Source organism: Bos indicus x Bos taurus, chromosome 6 (genome assembly GCF_003369695.1).
Source record: "Bos indicus x Bos taurus breed Angus x Brahman F1 hybrid chromosome 6, Bos_hybrid_MaternalHap_v2.0, whole genome shotgun sequence".
NCBI classification, from domain to species: domain Eukaryota; kingdom Metazoa; phylum Chordata; class Mammalia; order Artiodactyla; family Bovidae; genus Bos; species Bos indicus x Bos taurus.
Window position 1 is genome coordinate 77,983,468 of NC_040081.1, and position 16,796 is coordinate 78,000,263.

The window sequence follows — 16,796 nt, forward strand, 5'->3', positions numbered from 1 at the left end:
TATAGATCAATGGAACAAAATAGAAAGCCCAGAGATAAATCCACGTACATATGGACATCTTATCTTTGACAAAGGAGGCAAGAATATACCATGGATTAAAGACAATCTCTTTAACAAGTGGTGCTGGGAAAACTGGTCAACCACTTGTGAAAGAATGAAACTAGACCACTTTCTAACACCATACACAAAAGTAAACTCAAAATGGATTAAAGATCTAAACGTAAGACCAGAAACTATAAAACTCCTAGAGGAGAACATAGGCAAAACACTCTCCGATGTAAATCACAGCAGGATCTTCTATGACCCACCTCCCAGAATATTGGAAATAAAAGCAAAAATAAACAAATGGGACCTAATTAAAATTAAAAGTTTCTGCACAAGAAAGGAAACTATAAGCAAGGTGAAAAGACAGCCTTCAGAATGGGAGAAAATAATAGCAAATGAAGCAACTGACAAAGAATTAATCTCCAAAATATACAAGCAACTCCTGCAGCTCAATTCCAGAAAAATAAATGACCCAATCAAAAAATGGGCCAAAGAACTAAACAGACATTTCTCCAAAGAAGGGATGGCTAACAAACACATGAAAGATGCTCAACATCACTCATTATCAGAGAAATGCAAATCAAAGCCACAATGAGGTACCATCTCACACTGATCAGAATGGCTGCAATATAAAATCTACAAGCAATAAATGCTGGAGAGGGTGTGGAGAAAAGGGAACCCTCTTACACTGTTGGTGGGAATGCAAACTAGTACAGCCACTATGGAGAACAGTGTGGAGATTCCTTAAAAAACTGGAAATAGAACTGCCATACGACCCAGCAATCCCACTTATGGGCATACATACCGAGGAAACCAGAATGGAAAGATACACGTGTACCCCAGTGTTCATTGCAGCACTGTTTATAATAGCCAGGACATGGAAGCAACCTAGATGTCCATCAGCAGATGAATGGATAAGAAAGCAGTGGTACATATACACAATGGAGTATTACTCAGCCATTAAAAAGAATACATTTGAATCAGTTCTAATGAGGTAGATGAAACTGGAGTCTATTATACAGAGTGAAGTAAGCCAGAAAGAAAAACACCAATACAGTATACTAATGCATATATATGGAATTTAGAAGGATGGTAATGATAACCCTGTATGTGACACAGCAAAAGAGACACAGATATATAGAACAGTCTTTTGGACTTTGTGGGAGAGGGCGAGGATGGGGTGATTTGGGAGAATGGCATTGAAACATGTATATTATCATATGTGAAATGAATCGCCAGTTCAGGTTTGATGCATGATACAGGATGCTTCGGGCTGGTGCACTGGGATGACCCAGAGGGATGGTATGGGGAGGGAGGTGGGAGGGGGGGTTCAGGATGGGGAACACATGTATGCCTGTGATGGATTCATATCAATGTATGGCAAAACCAATACAATATTATAAAATAATTAGTTTCCAATTAAAATAAATAAATTTATATTAATAATAATAAAATAAAACATATTGCCAGGATTATGAACTTTAGAGTAAGTCTGCCATTAGATACATTGTCCAGGGTGTCAGGATTTGTGAATGAATGTACCTGAGTTAGTCGCTAAGTTGTATCTGACTCTTTGAGACCCTATAGACTGTAGCCCACTAGGCTCCTCTGTCAATGGAATTTTCCAGGCAAGAATATTGGAGTGCATGGCCATTCCCTTCTCCAGGGGATTTTCCTGAACCTGGGATCAGACCCAGGTCCTCTGCATCACAGGCAGATTCTTTACTGTCCGAGCCACCAGATGGGTTGAATAGAGTCCCTTCCAAAATTCAGGCCTCCCCTAAACCTCAAAATGTTATCTTAAATGGAAATAGGGTCTTTGAAGATGTGAGGTCATACTAGATCATTGTGGGACCTAACCCAATTACTGGAGTCCTTATAAGAAGAGAAAAAAAGAGTACAAAGAGGAATACGCAAACGATGATGGAGGCAGAGGTGGGAGTGATGTGTTTACAAGTAAACACACAGCAAGGACTGCTGGAAGCCCTGAGAGAGGCAAGGAAGGATGCTTCTTTGAAGAAGGCCTGGACCACTGACACCTTGATTTCAACTTCTAACCTTCCAGAACTGAGAGAGAATAAATGTCTAATCTTTTTAAGCCACTGGGTATGCAGTGCTTTGTTATGGCAGCCAAAGAAAACAAATACAGCCTCTCTGTGAAGTCCTTCAAATAATCCATCTTAGGGGGTGTGATAGCGCATATGAAAATACCTGGAATTAAATCAGTTCAACTACAATAATGGACTCAGACTGGACTGCCTTCTGGGCTGATGTTAAAACCTCTCCCTCCTGATCACTCAAACTGGGTGAATTTATTACTTGACATTCTCTTGACATTGAGCATTTTTTAATTTTATTTTATTATTTTGTAAAAACACATCAAATATTTTTTCTGTAAAAATAAATTAAAAATTTCCACAAAAAATTAAAATATTTCAAAAGCTAACTATTGAAAATAAAGCAAAATAAAACATAAAATGTTAATAATAAAATTCTAACAGATGCTATACACAAAAAATAAAAGTGGCTATTCACTTATTTTTAGTTGTCAATGAATCAAGATGCTTTTTCATCTTATAGTGATTTAAGAATTATGTCTAAATATAAATTTAACACCTTAACATCCTTGTAAAAGTAAAAATAATATGTATATGATATAAATTACAAGAATGAAAAATTTAAGATAATCTTGTACATAGAATAAAATATAATAAAGGAATAGCAAGAGAGTACAACAAAAAACAAGAAGTACAATAAAATATAGAAGAAAAGAAAGTGCATTAACTTTGACAGTAAATGTGAAAAGATTGAACTTGTTTATAGGAGAAATAGTTTCTTGGCATGGGTTCCAAATAAAATCCATGTATATGATGCTTGTACAGCTACATTTAAGATGATACAGAAAACTAAAATGCAAAGGATGAATAAAGCAAATCCAAAAAAAAAAAAACAATTAAAAAGTGGGTGTTAGTATATTCTTAGACAAAGTAGAATTTAAAATGGAAAACATTAAATTGAAAAAGCCATTCATATTTATAAAAAGTACAGTCCACAAATTGTCAGGGAATGTTTAACAGGAGGATTCCTACATGCTCTTTCTCATAAATCCTCTGTTCCTTATCAGTGGAATGGCAAGCCGCTCCCAGGACTGAGGTCATTGTATGAGACAAGCTTGAATCTCCTTCAGTAAATATTCTCTTTACGACAAAACTGCTTAGTCTCGATCCTCATTCTTGAGATACGGATTGTCTCCTGACCTTGTGACCATTATTAATCCCCTGTTCCCTTGGTAACGGTTGCTGTACCTTTGGTTTTCTGATCTGTATCATTGTCAAAAGAAATTTCTTGTACAACAGCCTATATATATTCACAGAAAGATCATTAAAGCACCTTTGCTCCATCAGAGCTTGGGTCCCCATGTCTTTCTTTCTTTCTCTTTCTCCAGCTAATTCTCTGGAACATAGAAACCCATCATGCTCACTCTCCTGCCCGGGCTTCCAAGACCCCCTTGAGAGGGCACCCTGTGGCTTCGTGAGTGATGCAAGCCCTATGTCAAGGGTTTTATTGGTTCTCTGTGTAAACCAGGGAATATCAGCCTCTTTCTTTCTTTCACTTTCTTATTGTTGACTGCGGACCACCAGGTTCCAGTCCATTAAAGGACCCCAACAACAAGTCATCTATATCTCTCATGAAACTATGGACCACCATGCAGCACATAAATATATGTGAATATAAAAATATAAAAGGATAGAGAAATAGTAGAGAAAGAGGCAGAAACTCTATTCTACTATGAAATGTCAGTTGATCTTTTATGGTTTGTGGAGGTAAAATTAAAACAAAAATAACATTAAACGTCCTGTATGCCTTGCACTATTTTGAGTGCTTTGTATGCCTTAATTTCATCCTCATAACACCTCTAAGGTCATATAATTACCTCAGTTTTTCATGTAAGAAAACTAAAAGTGAGTAAGAGGCCCAAGCTCTTAGGTATAAAATAAGCTACAAGGATATATTGTACAGCATGAGGAATATAGCCAATATTTTATAATTATAAATAGAGTAAAAACTTTAAGACTGTGAATCACTATATTGTACACCTGTAACTTGTATTAAAAAGAGTTCCCAGCTGAGAGAGGGAGAAATAGGTAAATATGTATGTGAAAAGAGCATGGAATAGAGGTACTCCGGTTCAGCCAAGAGTGATGAGCAAGGAGTGAGATGATGGGGAAAGCCATGTCAAATCAGAGTTATTTCTTCAGAACTACACGCATGACTGGATCAAGTAAGAGGTTCATGAAAATTAAGTGAAGGGAGGGCCTTCCAGTCCTTGAAGAAACTGATCCAACAATGTTAAACAGGAGATGGTATTAATTTAGCCAGTCCCAGTGAAATTCACCTAGCACTAACCTCTGGGTCTGCTGTTTTACAGTTGCCCAGATTTCTCTTTATTGGAAGAAGTGGTTCATTTGTCCCATGACAATGAAGTCCTTTGCCCTTGTCTTTCTCATTAGCTAGTCTTCTGAGCTAGTTATTAAGTGGTTCTCCTTCCCAAACACCCAAATTCACAAAATATAAGCCAAATAAGAACTATGAAATCTCTTAGAACGGCCCTTAATTCCCAAATGATATTTTCTTATAGAACTGTCAGTTTTAAGATGACTTGAATGTTTGTAATTAATTGAAAATGTGGTGATTCCATTATTCAGTTAAACAGTCAACCTGGTATTTGTTGACTGCAGGATGCCAAGCTTTGTTTTAGGTACGGAGAATTCCACTGTAAACTAAAAGTCAAATCCCTGAGGCATAGTATCTCTAGCCTGGTAAAGAAAATGAACAATTAAGCAAACAAATTAATTTGTGGTAATGAGTACTTTCATGGGACAAGTTCAAAGTTCAAGAGCTCAAACCAGCTGTGTCAAGGAAGACCCTAGAAAATGTGATATATAATATAAGATTGGACCTGAAAAAAGCAAGATAATCAAGTAAAGATGTCACAGACCCAAAGAGATGGAGGAGGGGAATGATAATGATGGAGACTATTCTTGTAGACTGAGCATGAGACTGAAGGGCAAGGGGAAATGTGACTTGATTCACATTTAAGAGGAGCTGAATTGTTTAGTACCACTGAAACTTAAAGTAGAAAAGAAGAATGTGAACAGTGCAGCTAAAGGGGTAGCAGGGGCCCAGGCAGAAAAAAAGTCTAATTAACTATGTTACAAACTTTATATCATTGAGCACTGAGGGCCAATTGAAGTAGTAAAGCCATGATTATGTTATGGAAGTGACTTAATCAAACTGGTGTTTTTGAAAGCTCACTCAGTGTACTTACTATATGGGAGAATAGGTTGGATTGGGACAAGAGTTAGGCAGGGAAACCATTTGGAGATTTTTGAGCCTGTGAAGCCTTCTAGATTTGGGTATTGTCATTTTCTTTAATATCCAAACTTCAATAAAATAAGATAAACCCCATCCTGTGCTAAATCGCTTCAGTCATGTCCCACTCTTTGCAACTCTATGGGCCATGGTCCACCAGGCTGCTCTGTCGGTGGAATTCTCAGGCAAGAATTCTGGAGTGGGTTGCATTGCACTCTTCCAGGGGATCTTCCCAACCAAGGGATCAAACCCACGTTTCTTATATCTCTCGTGTTGGCAGCAGGGTTCTTTACCACTAGCGCCACCTGGGAAATTCCAAACTCCATCCTACAAACCTAGAATAAGGTTACATTGCCTCATAGTAGTCCATACTTCTAGTTCAGAATTCCTGCTTTAGAGTCAGTTCTTAATGATTTCCCTGTCATGTCCTGTCATCTCTACTGTGCCTTGCACCAACCATTTGAGGAGGAGGGAGCAGACCAAGAGAAACTGCCATTTTCTGACAAAAGTTAGGGGGGAAAAAAAAAAAAAGTTAAACTCAATACCATGTGATAAATATCCCCACTGTGGCATGCACAGAACACAAAAGTCGTCCACTCCTCTGCACAATTCACAGTCCAAGAGAAATGAAATCTAGGCTGTGTCCAGCCTGTGGAGCAGGATTCAGACAAAGGGAAAGATGCAGAGCAGAGGGAAGGTGAGTGTGCAGGGAATGAAACGGCCCAGGAAAAGCCTCACAGGCACAAGAAGACAGGTTTTGGGAACCACATATAAATTAGTATTGTTGGGACATTGGTACAAGATGTGAAGTTGGAAGAGATAAGTTAGAAAAGATGATCAAAATCAATATTTTCTTTAATGGGTTTAATTCTGAAGTACTTATCAAAATTGAAATATTATTTCCATCAAAATAATGTATCAAGTTTAAAAAGTAAAATTTATACTAAAAGGATAAAAATAGCAGGCCTCTGTCTGACTCCACCTAGAAACTTCTACTTTATGGTGTTTTTTGACATGTATTTATATATTCTAAGTAGCATGCATATATTAATGTTTTTTTCTTTCTTTTTAACATTTACTATGGACAGGGACGCCTGGCGTGCTGTGATTCATGGGGTCACAAAGAGTCAAAGACGACTGAGCAACTGAACTGAATTGAACTGAACTTAGTTTTCTGGTCATATTTTAAAAATACTTCCCTGAATTTAAGTTGCATATTCCCCTACCTTGTCTTGTAGAAATAAAAACATAAAGTTTAATCATTTGCTTAAAGTCATAACAAATATTTTAAGTAAAACCAGATAATTTTCAACACAAAGTAAATAGGAGGCAATATGATAAGGACTATGATAACTATACCATTATTATTATTATTTTGTGTGTGTGTGTGTGCTTGTTTTTCTGTAGAACAATAGTGCCATTTGTACAATATTTCATGATGAATTCTATATAAACTTGAAAGTGTGATATGTTGCATCTAATAATGAATTCCTTCTTGAAGGAATAAAACACCAAAATATTTTGTACTGGAACTTATTTGATGCTCATTTTGCTTTTGTGGATTTATATACTGTGTTAGATCTCTGGGACTGGTTTTCAAACTGAATTTCAGGAGAATTTGAGGAATGTCCTTATATGGCCCCCAATATTTGTTAAAATTTTATTTATGGTTAAAAAAAAAAGGTTTAGACATTGATATCCACTGAGAAAATAAATCTTCATCTTTCTTACATCCTGTCCCCCATATATACAAATTTGCTTGCTTCTATTGTGCCAAAGCTTTTGACTGTGTGGATCACAAAAAACTGTGGAAAATTCTTCAAGAGATGGAAATACCACACCACCTGACCTGCCTCTTGAGAGATCTGTATGCAGTCAAGAAGCAACAGTTAGAACTGGACATGGAACAACAGACTGGTTCTAAATAGGAAAAGGAGTACGTCAAGGCAGTATATTGTCACTCTGCTTATTTGACTTATATGCAGAGTATATCATGAGAAACACTCGGCTGGATGAAACACAAGCTGGAATCAAGGTTGCTGGGAGAAATATCAATAACCTCAGATATGCAGATGATACCACCCTAATGGTAGAAAGTGAGGAAGAACTAAAGAGCCTCTTGATGACAGTGAAAGAGGAGAGTGAAAAAGTTGGCTTAAAGCTCAACATTCAGAAAACTAAGATCATGGCATCCAGTCCAATCACTTCATGACCAATAGAGGTGGAAACAGTGTCAGACTTTATTTTTTGGGCTCCAAAATCACTGCAGATGGTGATTGGAGCCATGAAATTAAAACATGCTTACTCCTTGGAAGGAAAGTTATGACCAACCTAGACAGCATATTAAAAAGCAAAGACATTACTTTGCCAACAAAGGTCTGTCTAGTCAAGGCTATGGTTTGTCCAGTAGTCATGTCTGGATGTGAGAGTTGAACTATAAAGAAACCTTAGTGCTGAAGAATTGATGCTTGTGAACTGTGGTGTTGGTGAATACTCTTGAGAGTCCCTTGGACTGCAAGGAGATCCAACCAGTCCTGAGCATTCATTGGAAGGACTGATGTTGAAGCTGAAACTCCAATACTTTGCCCACCTAATGTGAAGAGCTGACTCATTTCAAAAGACCCTGATGCTGGGAAAGATTGAAGGCAGGAGGAGAAGGGAATGACAGATGATGAGATGGTTGGATGGCTGAACCAACTCAATGGACATGAGTTTGGGTAGACAATGGGAGTTGGTGATGGACAGGGAGGCCTGGCGTGCTGTGGTCCATGGGGTTGCAAACAGTCAGACACGACTGAGCGACTGAACTGAACTGATTGTTCCAATGTACTTATACTACAATTTATGGTTAAATAGTCATTAAAACAGAGAAGGCAATGGCACCCCACTCCAGTACTCTTGCCTGGAAAATCCCATGGACAGAGGAGCCTGGTAGGCTGCAGTCCATGGGGTCGCTAAGAGTCAGACATGACTGAGCGACTTCACTTTCACTTTTCACTTTCATGCATTGGAGAAGGACATGGCAACCCACTCCAGTGTTCTTGCCTGGAGAATCCCAGGGACAACAGAGCCTGGTGGGCTGCCGTCTATGGGGTCACACAGAGTTGGACATGACTGAAGTGACTTAGCATAGCATAGCATAGCATAGTCATTAAAAAGATTGGATTTTTTTTACAGCCTGGACATATCATATACCATGATTATTTTCCCTTTATTTTGCATTTCAGTTCTTTAATATATTAAATTATATATTTTCATTTGCTTGCTTTCTGTCTACCTATCAATACTTTATCCCTATGAAGTCTGATAAAAGTGAAAATAACTGATATATTAAAACACATCAGTTTAATTTTCTTCTAGCAGACATTTTATCCTGCTGTAGTTTCAGTTGTTCCTTTTACTTATTTCTCACACTACCATCTATAAAATCCCTATCTTTGACCAGCATTGCATCTATTATTGTTCAAATTTCTTGTTTCCTCTTTACTGATTCATCCCCTCATTTTGGTAGACTGCATTTACAATTAGCTTTCTGAATAGAATTTCTGACTTATGCATTGGTTTGCTTCTATTTGACCTCATCACTTAGGGGTTTAGGTTTCAGTTTTCTTTGAGTTACTAAGTCATCTTAAGGATTTAAGTTATAGTTTTTTCTAAGCTTTTAAATCATGTTCAATTAGTGCAGTTACTTTCTCTATTTCTTGTCTGCTGTTGTTGCTTTTTTCCACTCAATTTGTCCTCCTGGCTTAAGCCCTGTTTTATTCTTTTACTGTCAATTCAAAGGGTTTGGTAGGAAGTCTTTGAAATGGCCACTGATAGTCACTGCCTTTTGGTATTCATGTCCTGTTTAGCCGCTTCCCCTTATATATGGGCTGGACCTAGTGAGTCATGTATAAAGAACAGTGTATGACAAATGTAATGGGATTTCACCTCTGAGATTAGGTTACAAAGAGACCTTGACTTGGGTCTTAACTTTCTGTCTCTGTTGCTCTCATTCTCATTTTTACTCTCTCACTAGCTCTGAGGAAAGCAGATTTCTGTATTGTGACCTGTCTTATATACAGGAGCCCATGGCAAGGAGCAAAGGGAGATCTCTGGTCAATAATCAACAAAGAATTATAAGCCCTCAGTGCAATAGGCTGGGAGGAACTGAATTCTGCCACATGAATGAGCTTAGAAGCAGATCCTCCCCCTTTCAAGTCTTCAGATAAGACTGTAGCTCCTGTTGACACCTTGGTTGTTGGCTTGTAGGAAACCATGAGATGAAGGTACTCAGATAAGCTGCACCAAATTCCTGATTTCTATAGACCGAGTGTGTATGTCACATAATATGTTGAAATCCTCATTCACAGTGTGATGGTGTTAAGAGTTGGGGCCTTTGGGAGGTTAGATCATGAAATACCCTCATGCATGGTATTAGTGTCCTTATAAAAGGACTGACCCCAGAGATAGCCTCTGTCCCTTCCACCATGTGAAGATACAGCAGGAAGCTGTCTATGAACCAGGAGGCAGGCTTTCAGCTGACACCAAATCTGTTGGTGTCTTGATCTTAGACTTTTGACCTCCAGAACTCTAAGAAATAAATTTATGTAGTTTATAAGCTAGCCAGTTTATGGTAGTTTATTATAATAGCCTGAGCAGATTAAGGCAAAATAATAAATGTTGTTTTAAGTTGCTAAATTTGGCTTATTTGTTTTATAATCATAGATGGCATATATAGAGAGATTTTACAAAGGAACAGAGGGACTTCCCTTGTGGTCCAGTGGTTGAGACTTTGCCTTCCAATGTAGGGTCTGCAGGTTTGATCCCTGATTGGGGAGCTAAGATCTTATATGCCTCATGGCCCAAAAACCAAAACATAAAACAGAAACAATATTGTAACAAGTTTAATAAAAATTTTAAAGATGATCCACATCAAAAAAATATTTAAAAAAGGAATAGAGATTATCACATGTGTCTAATTTGTCATGTCTGAACATACACCTGGAGATTTTTCATTAAAAGCCATCATATAATTTTTTAAAGACAGTGAAATGATAATTATTTTAAAAGAGTTATTACATGCAAACCTTGTGGAGAACTTCCTGGAGAGAGCTAGACTGGAATAAAGGAACTATTGCAATGATACAGATGGGAAATGATGAGGACCTTAATCAAGTCAGTACCAGAGGATATGGAGGAAAGAAGGCAAATATGAGAGCTTTAGTCACTGATGTCAATACAGTGTGATTCCTGAGTGGATGTTATGATTAAATAATGAGCTGATTTCTCCTGGATTCCAATCTTGAGGGAATGAAGTAGATCATGGTTCTGTCAGGGTAAAGAGTAGAGAAGAAGTGAAAATGGAAAGGATAAGAATAAGCTTAGTTTTGGACATTCTGAATTTGAAATGCTCTGGTACATCTGTATTAAAATAATGGTACTAATGATAATAACAAGCAGCTTGCATTAAGTGCTTAATTATCAATAGACCCTCTTTGATGAACCCTACGTGACTTACTTTGTTTTATTCCTATGACAGCACTGTCTAATAGTTCCTATCATTATTCCTATTTAATGAGGAATAATTTGAGGATTAGACAGGTCAAATAACTTTCCCAAAGGGCATAGAGTGATTGTGAGATAATAACTTAAATATAAGCAGTCTGTTTCTAAGCTCAAGCTTCTCTCCCCTCCACACTGTTCTTATAGGACCAGCTCTCAAAAGAAACTAATTGGGCATTGTCTTCAAAAATTTTGAATTCCTTTTGGTTGCCCTGAACATTTTTGTAACAAGACAATTCAGTTTCTAATTACATGACTGGGCCTACAGCCTGGAGAGTAATTATAGTTATTTAAAATTTTCTGGTGACTTATTATATTTTGTGAATCAATTACATGTAAGATATGTTGTTGATAGATATGGAAAAAGACAGGCCTGGTCTTTAGTGTTAAATTTAATCATTATAGTACAAGTCTCCTGGGTGATGCATCTCACATTCATTTAAGTGGATTATGATAGTGACTGTTTAAATCCAGGATCTTCAGTATACGAGGCTGTACAGGATAAAAGTCTCTTGATCTTAATTATGCTATTGAGAAATTATGACCCAAATAGTGTTACCTAAATATTGAATTTGGTTTACTTTGACTCTGCGTTATTTAAAAAAGAAAAAAAAAAAAATCTTCAAATGGCTGTTTCGATGGAACAGGAAAATGTATTATATTTTCTGGAATAATCATCAATTTGGCAGAACATTGAAATTTGCAAAGCTATATATATAAAGGAAAAAAGAGATTTGTACTCTGGCTGTTCTCTTAGGACTGCTAGAAGTTGATTTTTATCATTGAAATGAGTAAGTGAACTTTTGTGACAATTGCAGAAGCTGGGGGAGAGTGTAAGAAGATATTTAGATAAAGCTATAGAAATTCAGAATGTTCAAGGTCAAGGGCATTAAGGGAAGACTGCACACAGGCATTAATTCAAAGAATTTCAATTCATTCAGTGACCTCTTCTCTATACTGTTTGCACTGTGTCTTGTCTTATTTTTGAATCCATATCCTGAACTGATCTTCATACTGTCACCTTACGAAATTTGAATGCCTCTTTTAATCCAGCTTTTTTGTTATAAAAATGTTAAAATATACAACAAAAAATAATGTAATACATCTCTGATACTCTTCATCTAGGTTCAGCAGTTGTTAAAGTTTGTCATATTAGCATGTATGCATGTGTATGTGTATATATTCTAATTCGTCCTTGAGTATCTCAACATGCGTGTTTAGGATTAAGGAATTCTTTATAGACTCTTCATTGCTTATAAGAAGAGAATTTGATGTAATGATTAAGAGTAAAAGCATTAGAGAACCAAGTTTAGATCCTGACCATGCTACTTAACTATGTAAAATTGCTTTACCTCTTATGACCTGTTTTGACATATATAAAATGGGAATGGAATACTTTTCAACCTGACAGGATTACTACAAGATCAAATGAGAGTATAAGCAAAATGCCTCAGCATAATATCTCTTACAAAGTGAGTGTTCAGTAAGCAGTGATATTTTGATTAAGTACTTGTCATCTCTTTCCATCCTTGCCTCACTGCTCCCTGTTTTTGCTCTGCAGACATTACATACTCACAGACAATATGAAATCAAATTAAGACTGAAAATGGAAATTTGAAGAAAAGTTTGGAGAAAGTATAATTCTGTTGGTTAACATATCTTTACTCAATTCAATTTAAACTACTCTGAAAAGCAAATAAAAATGAATTCAAAAGAAAGTATTGCTTTCCTATGTTGTCCTTTGATGAGAATTAACAAATCTGAATTTCCTTCTGCTTAAGTTAAATTTGCATTATTTAGGAAGGCTTTCATAGATAGGCAGGGCTTCAGAGCTTTTAAACAGCCCACATTCAAGTAAGGCTATAACTAGTATTCAGTGTTTGTCATTAAAAAGAAACCTTAAAAAAAAAAAAAAAAAGAAACCTTTTGTCATTGGGGTGTTTTCACAGAGAATCACAAAGAATCTAATAATAATTTTGGAGGCAGTTGGAGCCCTTTGTAACTTTTAGAGAAACAAGGGAAAGATTGTGGAAAGATTACTGCATGTGCTATGCCAAGTCGCTTCAGTCATGATAATCTCTCAGTGATCCCATGGACTGTAGCCCACCAGGCTCCCTTGTCCATGGAATTCCCCAGGCAATAATACTAGAGTGGGTTGCCATGCTCTTCTCCAGGGGATCTTTCCAACCCAGGGATCAAACCCCCATCTCTTTATGTCTCCTGGATTGGCAGGCAGGTACTTTACCACTACTACCACCTGGGAAACTCAGAAAGATTCTAGAAGTACTATATTTAAGAGAAAGAAAACCTATTTTGGAATTGAGTCAGTGATGCTGTCTTTGCTATAGCCCAGAGTGGAGAGGTTGTTGCTTCTTTGTGAAGAGGTCAACTGAGCTGGAAGAGCAGAGAAAGTTTATAGAACACTTACTTTTAGTCATATACTGGCCTAATATTGTGTGTGTGTGTATGTGTTTCTAATTTTAATTGAATCCCCACAATGACCCTAAGCAGTGTTGATTGCTATCTTTCATATATACAAGTGAAGGATGAAGATTAAAGACACTGAGTCTTTTGCTCCATGTCACATAGCAAATAAAACAGTTGTAATTCAGACTCAAGCATCTGTTTCTAAAATCATAGTGTATGTTAGAATGTATTCTTTACGCTCTAACAATAGGTCTCAAAGTGTGGTCCTCAGTCTAGCAGCATTGATATTACTCGTGAGAAATACAAGTTTTCAGTTGTTGCTGTTCAGTCACCCAGTTGTGTCCTACTCTTTGCAACCCTATGGACTGCAGCACACCAGGCCTCCCTGTTCCTCACTATCTCCTGAAGTTTGCCCAAGTTCATGTTCATTGCATCAGTGATGCCAACTAGCCATCTCATCCTCTGATGCCCTCTTCTCCTTCTGCCCTCACTCTTTCCCAGCATCAGGGACTTTTCCAATGAGTTGGCTGTTTACAACAGATGACCAAAATACTGGAGCCTCAGCTTCAGCATTGGTCCTTCCAATGAGTATGCAGAGTTGAGTTCCCTTAAGATTGACTGGTTTGATCTCCTTGCTGTCCAGGGAACTCTCAGGAGTCTTCTCCAGCACCACAGTTCAAAGGCATCAATTCTTTGGCACTTTGACTTCTTTACAGTCCAGCTCTTAAACTGTACATGATCAACAGGAAGACAAAGGAAAACCTTTGTCTGCAATTTTCAGACCCCAACTTAAATCTGAATCAGAATCTCTTGGGATGGGGCCTGGAAATCTGTGTATTAACAAGTTCTCCAGGTGATTTTGAGGCACACTAAAAAGTGAGACCCCCTTGCACTGTATTTTCACTCTATCCCATTATATTAGTATTTGAAATTTTGAGAAGGAATAGGTGTCAATGATATGCAGTCCCAACTTGGTACTTACTGTTTGATGAAACTTCTCTGAAAGCATTTTAACCACAGGCTATATAAAGGAAAAAACAAGGGGTCTTTCCTGGTTAATATCTATGAAATGTCCAGAGAACTAAAATGGAGAAAATCTATTGAATTGAGTCCTAACTCCCAGCAGAGGAACACATTAGTGGAGGGGAAAGGGGAAAGGTGGATCATTCCAGTGGGGAGATCATAGGATGGTACATGATGAAGATCACTCAGCAGAGGGTATTTTAGCTGATCCTTTTGGAATTATTAACTCTAATGCTCATTAGCAATAGATTCTTCAGAGACTACTTTGGAAAATATTTGACATATGGGGTACTGTGGTAGCTGTGATGTGCCTTATGCAAAATACAAAGTACTTGTTTCTTGTATTTTATCAAATTTTAATAGAATTTACTTCTAACCCACTGTCACCAGGATCTTGCAAGTTACTCTACAGATGCCAGACTGCTACACTACTAACACTATTTGACAAATGAGTATAGCAGATCTACATGAGATTAGGCAGTGGACAAACGAAATAAATTTCCTTATTGAGGAGCTAAACCAAAAGAAGAAAGACACATAAATGAAAAAAAAAAAAAACTTATTTATTTTTTTTGGATCCTAGAATCTTAGACAAAAGCAGGAGGGTAAAGTTCTGTTTTCTGATTGTGTATACTAACTCCAAAATGTAAGCTAAAGGGTTAGGCTTGAAGCTGTCATTTATCACAAATCAATTAAAAATAAAGATGGTAAGCAGATGTGACATTATAACTAGAGGAAATAGAAGCAAAAATTAGACAATTTTACTTAAACAAATGAACAGATGCAGGGAAGAAAACAAAGCCAGCAAAACAAACAAACATTTGAAAGAAAAAATTTTAAATTAAAAAATGAAGTAGAAAGGAACTATGTTCCTAAATTGAGATATCTGGTGTGATGCAGTGTTTTCCATCAGTTTCTTTGGCAAATATAATTTTTTAGGCATCTGTGATCAGCAGAAAGACTGCTAGGTTCCAGCTCTGAACCTAGCATTTAGATCTCATACATGCCTGAGTGTGGGAGGAGTATTAACACTGATCCAAGGTTTCTGGACATTGCCAATTCAAGATAGTGAGTGAAGGCAGCAGACCTGGAATGTGGCCACTGAGGCCATGCTTGTGATTCCCACATTCCTGGAGTCTTTGGATTGCCAGAGTAAATTTGACACAACCAAGGTGATTTCCTGCCAGGAGTAGGGTTAAGTCTTGCTTGAATCAATTTCCTAAATATCTGGTTGATTGAGAAATTTCCTTCTTAACACTAGTGTACTACATAAGGAAAATACAGAAAAATGTTTAAAACAATTAAACAAGATTTAAAAGAAAAAAAATAAAATGATGTATAGAAGCTTCCTTGTCTTCTAGTTTCCTGTAAGTAGAATTGCTGAGCTATAGAGTTGTATAAGTTCCTCTTTAAACTCTTTTTATCAGCTTTGGGCAATCTGTATATTAACAAGTCTTCTAGATAATTTCAATACACATTTAAGTGTGAGAACCATGTGGACAAACTTATTTTATCCAAATATCTATTCTATCTTCTGTAATAGCAATAGCATCTCTGCAATAATTAATTTTCAAATCTAAATTACAGCCTTCCAGCAAGATGATACATTTGTAGAGAAATGTATAATATCCAATGGCAGTGCAACAGAGCAGAGAAAGACTGAATTTGTAATTGAAAGATCCACATTTGAATCCTGGTTAAATCATTGACTATCTCTGCTACATTGGAAAAGTCACTTAATATTTCTTATATTTTCATACTTTTAAAGTAAGATAATAATTAATGATAACTCATAGAGTGGTTGTGTTACTAATGAAAAAAATTAATGTATTCAGGTGACACTTATTGAGCACCTACTGAGTCTGGAATGGTACTAAGAGTTAGAGTAAACAAGACAACAGTCTTGTCCCTTTAGAAATAGGCAATATCAATAATGTATTAGTATTATAATAATTAATACTATAATAATAATGTAATCCAGAGTGTAAGCTAAGAACATAACCTATTCTGTGTATATATGGTGGGCAAGAATCAGGAAGACTTCTCAGAGGAAATGTTCTGCTGAGAGAAAGATGCAAATTAAGTAGGAAGATGCAAGTAGAGTAGGGCTTCTTTGGTGGCTCAAATGGTAAAGAATCTGCCTGCAATGTAAGAGACCCAGGTTAAATCCCTGGGTCAGGAAGATCCCCTGGAGAAGGAAATGGCAACCCATTCCAGTATTCTAGCCTGGAGAAGCCCATGAACAGAGGAGCCTGGAAAGCTACCGTCCATGGAGTGGAAAAGAGTCAGACATGATTAACATTGAAGTGAGTAACTAACACTGCTGCTAAGTCACTTCAGTCATGTCCAACTCTGTGCAACCCCATAGACGGCAGCCCACCAGG